Raw genomic sequence first — 6,783 nt, 5'->3', positions numbered from 1 at the left:
TTTTATTTCTTGTGGCGTGGTGTTCATGCACACTCCTTTGATTTGCAGCTCTCTTTGATTTGTGTATGTTGCCAAATCTTCAAAGACCTTGTTGTCAATGTACTGTGAAAAGTATTCAATTGGACTCCAGTCTGCACGTGTTGTAGGGTCATCTTGACACACAGGAAGCCCAGGTAACACAGGTGCAAATCTGATATGAAGGAAAAAAGAATAATAAATGATAAGTAATAACAGTTTAAATACTCAATGCAGCTGAATTTAAAATTGTGGAACTGCATCAAACATACATGTTACTCCTGGCCCACAGAGGGCGACGAGTTTCCTGTTCATCCCTGTTTCCTACGACAATGTGGAGTCATTATTTACATGAAGATAGTCCTGATGTCCACTATAATTGACATTCATAAAATGGCAAATCTTTCAAAAGATACATAATTTAGTTGCTATCAGAACTAAATATATGATTCCTAACACCTTCATGAACAAGAAAATATATGATTATCATAGTAACAAAACCATAGACAAACAATATTTGACTTACCTCTCATCTTTCCATAAAATGTGCTTGTTCCTATGCCGTCCATTTTGAAAGGAAAGATAGAGGCGGCTCCCGGCCTCCCAGCCAATCAAATGACATATCACTGAAAAGCCCAGGATGTCCTCTGTACAGTACATCAGGAATTAAGAGACTTGCACAAAAGATTCCAAGAAGAGGGATGAAACTCAAATGTCCACTACAGTGGACATAAGTCAATGGGCTGGGTCTCAGGAGGTTTTAAATACAAAAAAATAAACATAAAATTTTCCTGATCTTTCTTATATCGCTCAGTTATAGGACACACACTTCAAAACAAACTGCCTTTAGATTTTTGGGGGGAGATTATCTGTTGTTCCATGTAGTGAATTTGTTATTCAATGCGTTTGCTAATAGCATTAAGGCCCAAAATTTTTTTTTATAAAAAACTTTTTTTGTATATATATTTTTTATCCTTCAAGAAGTCTTAAAATTCTAAATCAAAAATCTAAATGATCCTTGGTATGCCGTTCTTAAATATATAAACACTACCAGTCAAAAGTTTGGACACACCTACTCATTCAAGGGTTTTTCTTTATTTTTTTTTAAATTTTCTACATTGTAGAATAATAGTGAAGACATCAAAACTATGAAATAAAAAAATATGGAATCATGTAGTAACCAAAAAAGTCTTAAACAAATCAAAATATATTTTAGATGTTAGATTCTTCAAAGTAGCCACCTTGATGGTCACACTATAATATGGACTTGGTCTTTTAAGAAATAGGGCTATCTTCTGATTGGCTCAAACACATTAAGAAGGAAAGAAATTCCACAAATTAATTTTTAACAAGGCACACCTGTTAATTGAAATGCATTCCAGGTCACCTCATGAAGCTGGTTGAGAGAATGCCAAGTGTGTGCAAAGCGGTCATCAAGGCAAAGGGTGGCTACTTTGAAGAAAATAGTCAAAAATAAATAAATAAAAGCCCTGGAATGAGTAGGTGTGTTCAAACTTACAGTGCATTTGGAAAGTATTCAGACCCCTTGACTTTTTCCACTTTTGTTACGTTACAGCCGTATTCTAAAATTGATTAAATTGTTTTATTTTCTCATCAATACCCCATAATGACAAAGCAAAAACAGGTTTTTAGACATTTTTGCACATTTATTAAAAAATAGAAAATGAAATATCACATTTACATAAGTATTCAGACCCTTTACTCAGTAGTTAGTTTAAGCACCTTTGGCAGCGATTACAGCCTCGAGTCTTCTTGGGTATGACGCTACAAGCTTGACACACCTGTATTTGGAGAGTTTCTCCCATTCTTCTCTGCAGATCCTCTCAAGCTCTGTCAGGTTGGATGGGGAGCGTCGCTCCACAGCTATTTTCAGGTCTCTCCAGAGATGTTCGATCGCAGAGCCACTCAAGGACATTCAGAGACTTGTCCCGAAGCCACTCCTGCGTTGTCTTGGCTGTGTGTTTAGGGTCGTTGTCCTGTTGGAAGGTTAACACTCTCCCGAGTCTGAGGTCCTGAGTGCTCTGCAGCAACTTTCATCAAGGATCTCTCTGTACTTTGCTCCGTTCATCTTTCCCTCGATCCTGACTAGTTTCCCAGTCCCAGGCGCTGAAAAACATCCCCACAGCATGATGCTGTCACCACCATGCTTCACTGTAGGGATGGTGCCAGGTTTCCTCCACAGGTGACGTTTGGTAATCAGGCCAAAGAGTTCAGTCTTGGTTTCATCAGACCAGAGAATCTTGTTTCTCATGGTCTGAGAGTCCTTTAGGTGCCTTTTGGCAAACTCCAAGCGGGCTGTTGTGAATTTTACTGAGGAGTGGCCACTACCATAAAGGCCTGATTGGTGGAGTGCTGCAGAGATGGTTGTCCTTCTGGAAGGTTCTCCCATCTCCACAGAGGAACTCTGGAGCTCTGTCAGAGTGACCATCGGGTTCTTGGTCACCTCCCTGACCAATGCCCTTCTCCCCCGATTGCTCAGTTTGGCCGGGCGGCCAGCTCTAGGAAGAGTCTTGGTGGTTCCAAACTTCTTCCATTTAAGAATGATGGAGGCCACTGTGTTCTTGGGGACCTTCAATGCTGCAGACATTTTTTGGTACCCTTCCCCAGATCTGTGCCTCGACACAATCCTGTCTTGGAGCTCTACGGACAATTCCTTCGACCTCATGGCTTGGTCTTTGCTCTGACATGCGCTGTCAATTGTGGGACCTTATACTGTATAGACAGGTGTGTGCCTTTCCAAATCATGTCCAATCAATTGAATTGACGACAGGTGGACTCCAATCAAGTTGTAGAAACATCTCAAGGCTGATCAATGGAAACAGGATGCACCTGAGCTGAATTTCGAGTCTCATAGCAAAGGGTCTGAATACTTATATAAATAAGGTATTTCCGTTTTTATTTTGTATAAATATGCAATAATTTCTAAAAAACGTTTTTCGCTTCATCATTATGGGGTATTGTGTGTAGATTGATGAGGGGGAAAAAATAATTTAATCCATTTTAGGCTGTAACGTAACAAAATGTGTAAAAAGTCAAGGGGTCTGAATACTTTCCGAATGCACTGTATATATATTTTTTCATGCCCATGAGACAGATTATGATTGATTGAATTGAATTGAAGCTAACAGCGTTAGTGGAAAGGAAACAAGTAAACCACTGACACACAGTGCATGAAGAGTTTATGCTGGAGGGCAGAGTAGCCCACACAAACACACACACACTGGTCATTTCCTTGAAAGGCTCCAACCACCGTGTAATTTATATAGGACACATTCTTACTGGATGACAGATTCACCAACCCCCTCCACTCTTTCTCTCTCTCTCTCTCTCTCTCTCTCTCTCTCTCTCTCGTCTCTCTCTCTCTCTCTCTCTCTCTCTCTCTCTCTCTCTCTCTCTCTCTCCTCTCTCTCTCTCTCTCTCTCTCTCTCTCTCTCTCTCTCTCTCTCGCTCTCTCTCTCTCGCCTCTCTCTCTCTCTCTCTCTCTCTCTCTCTCTCTCTCTCTCTCTCTCTCTCTCTCTCTCTCTCTCTCTCTCTCTCTCTCTCTCTCTCTCTCTCTCTCTCTCTCTCTCTCTCTCTCTCTCTCTCTCTCTCTCACACACACACACACACACAGTCAGAGAAATAGAACAATGTCATTGGCCTCAGGTATGTCGAATGTGTTGCTTTGCCCTCTGGGTGTGACAACCATGTCACTGTCTGACACCAACTCTGGACCAGGGTGTGTGTGGTTTATTTTTATATATTTTTTTGGGGGGGGGGGTTGAATCAAGGAAAGTTGTGGGGGACATTTCGCCGGTCTTCACAAGGAAAAAGGCTATGGTAAAACAAGTGTGTGTGTGTTTGAGGATTACTAAAATGACACCTGAAAATGGACCACAACCCCTTCTTTCAGTCAATATTTCACAATAATGCCTTGCGATCTGGATGCCTTTTGCGTCCCCCCAAATGGTCCAAATGTGGAATCCGTACCCTTGGATGCCGATATCATGGACAGTAATAGTTTGAGAACAATCCAAGAATTTAAAGACACATTACCAGGAAACTACTGGCCTATGAAGACTCTATGAAGGCCCTATGAAGGCCCTATGAAGGCACTATGAAGGCCCTATGAAGACCCTTGGGAAACCCAACTACCGAACCATCCAATGAAGGGATTTATCAATAAATTATCTGGGCTCCCAAAAGGATTGATGCTGGGGGTTGGATGCATACATGTTGGGTTTGGGGGAATGGGATGGGGAGTTGTATTTTTGAAGTTATAGATGTTGAAAACGTGATTGCTGACGTGCAAAATATTTTGGGACTATTTTAACAATGGACTAATGAAACACATACCAAAAGAGAGAGATTTCTTTGGCCCAATAATTACATCATTTAAAGCACAAACTTTATTTAATTTTAACAACAACAAAAAACTCACAAAAGCTCTGATGAAGGCCTTGAGGACGATACGTAAAGCTTAATAAAGAGCAGTGATACTATCAAGAGCAGTGATACTATCAAGAGCAGTGATACTATCAAGAGCAGTGATGCTATCAAGAGCAGTGATACTATCAAGAGCAGTGATGCTATCAAGAGTAGTGATACTATCAAGAGCAGTGATACTATCAAGAGCAGTGATACTATCAAGAGCAATGATACTATCAAGAGCAGTGATACTACCAAGAGCAGTGATACTATCAAGAGCAGTGATACTATCAAGAGCAGTGATACTACCAAGAGCAGTGATACTATCAAGAGCAGTGATACTATCAAGAGTAGTGATACTATCAAGAGCAGTGATACTATCAAGAGCAGTGATACTATCAAGAGCAGTGATACTATCAAGAGCAGTGTGCAAGTTTCTTCTTTTTTTCCTGCAAAAAAAGATAGATCAGATGTGCGAGTGCATTTTGATTTTTAACAGACCTAGAAAAGTAAAACAAATCCCCCAGACGGTTCACCAGCCCCCCATATACAGCCAAGCCCGCCCCAGTAGCACAGCTCTGGGGTCCGTACGCCCCGCCCCCCGCATCTCATGTTTCCTGGTCTTCCAGACTACCTGCCCCAACAGGTATTTTACTAGGCAGTCCCTTCGCCTGTTGGCTACGCTGTACCTAGGCCCTCCAACGTATAGGACCCAGAGTCAGCCCCAACCCTAGGTCTGTACACCACCCACATCTTAAGCTCTTTGTAACCTCTGTAGTTGTTTGATGAGACTCTGTGGGGGGGTCCACCAGTAACCTCTGTAGTTGTTTGATGAGACTCTGTGGGGGATCCACCAGTAACCTCTGTAGTTGTTTGATGAGACTCTGTGGGGGGTCCACCAGTAACCTGTGGGGGGTCCACCACCATCAGCCTGTACCAGAGAATTGTAGCGGCCAAGTTGTTAGCGACCAGGACCCTTCCCCTGAAAGACATCAGTGGCAACAACCACAGCCATTTAGACAACTTTGCCTCAACCTTGTCCACCTGGTTTCTCTCCTGAAACTTGGAGGTCCCCAAGAACAACCCTAAGAGCTTAATCTCTACTCTGCCCCACTGTAGCCCCCCCAGGAAGAATAGGAGATCCTGCTCTGACCCCATCTCCCCATAATCAGACCCGCACTCTTCTCCAAGTTCACCTTAGCTGACGCCGCCCCCTCAAACAACAGTGAAGCCCTGCTACATCTCCCTCCCCTCTAACAAACGCTGTTACATCATCAGCATAAGCCGACAATGAAGTCGATTCCCCGCCTACAGCCCCTGGAACTGCCAGCCCCTGGAACTGCCAGCCCCTGGAACTGCCAGCCCCTGGAACTGCCAGCCCCTGGAACTGCCAGCCCCTGGAACTGACCGCCCCTGGAACTGCCAGCCCCTGGAACTGACCGCCCCTGGAACTGACCGCCCCTGGAACTGCCAGCCCCTGGAACTGACCGCCCCTGGAACTGCCAGCCCCTGGAACTGACCGCCCCTGGAACTGCCAGCCCCTGGAACTGACCGCCCCTGGAACTGCCAGCCCCTGGAACTGCCAGCCCCTGGAACTGCCAGCCCCTGGAACTGCCAGCCCCTGGAACTGCCAGCCCCTGGAACTGCCAGCCCCTGGAACTGCCAGCCCCTGGAACTGACCGCCCCTGGAACTGACCGCCCCTGGAACTGCCAGCCCCTGGAACTGACCGCCCCTGGAACTGACCGCCCCTGCAGCCTCTCCCTCAGCGGTTCTATGGCTTAACAGTAGAGCTGACCCCTAGAGTGGACACCCCTGCCTAATCCCTCTCCTAACTGGGACAGGCCGGCTCAGCCCACCCCCCACTTTTACCATAACAGAAGCCCCACAGTACAATAACCCACACACACATCCACTTACATTTTTACATTTTAGCAGACGCTCTTATCCAGAGCGACTTACAGTTAGTGCATACATTATGTTTTTCAATTATTTTTCATACCCCCCGTGGGAATTGAACCCACAACCTTGGCGTTGCAAACGCCATGCTCTACCAACTGAGCTACATCCCCTGCCGGCCATTCCCTCCCCTACCCTAGACGACGCTGGGCCAATTGTGCGCCGCCCCATGGGTCTCCCGGTCGCGGCCGGCTACAACAGAGCCTGGATTCAAACCAGGATCTCTAGTGGCACAGCTTAGAGATCCACTGCGCCACTCGGGAGTAGACACACACACTGTCTTTGGCCTACGGGTGTGTTGGTGTGTTGCTTTGCCCTCTGGGTGTGAGAACCATGTCGCCGTCTGACACCAACTCTGGACCAGGGTGTGTGTGTGTGTGTGT

The sequence above is a fragment of the Coregonus clupeaformis genome, chromosome 8, assembly GCF_020615455.1.
Source record: "Coregonus clupeaformis isolate EN_2021a chromosome 8, ASM2061545v1, whole genome shotgun sequence".
Lineage (NCBI taxonomy): Eukaryota > Metazoa > Chordata > Actinopteri > Salmoniformes > Salmonidae > Coregonus > Coregonus clupeaformis.
This window is presented reverse-complemented; position numbering follows the sequence as displayed.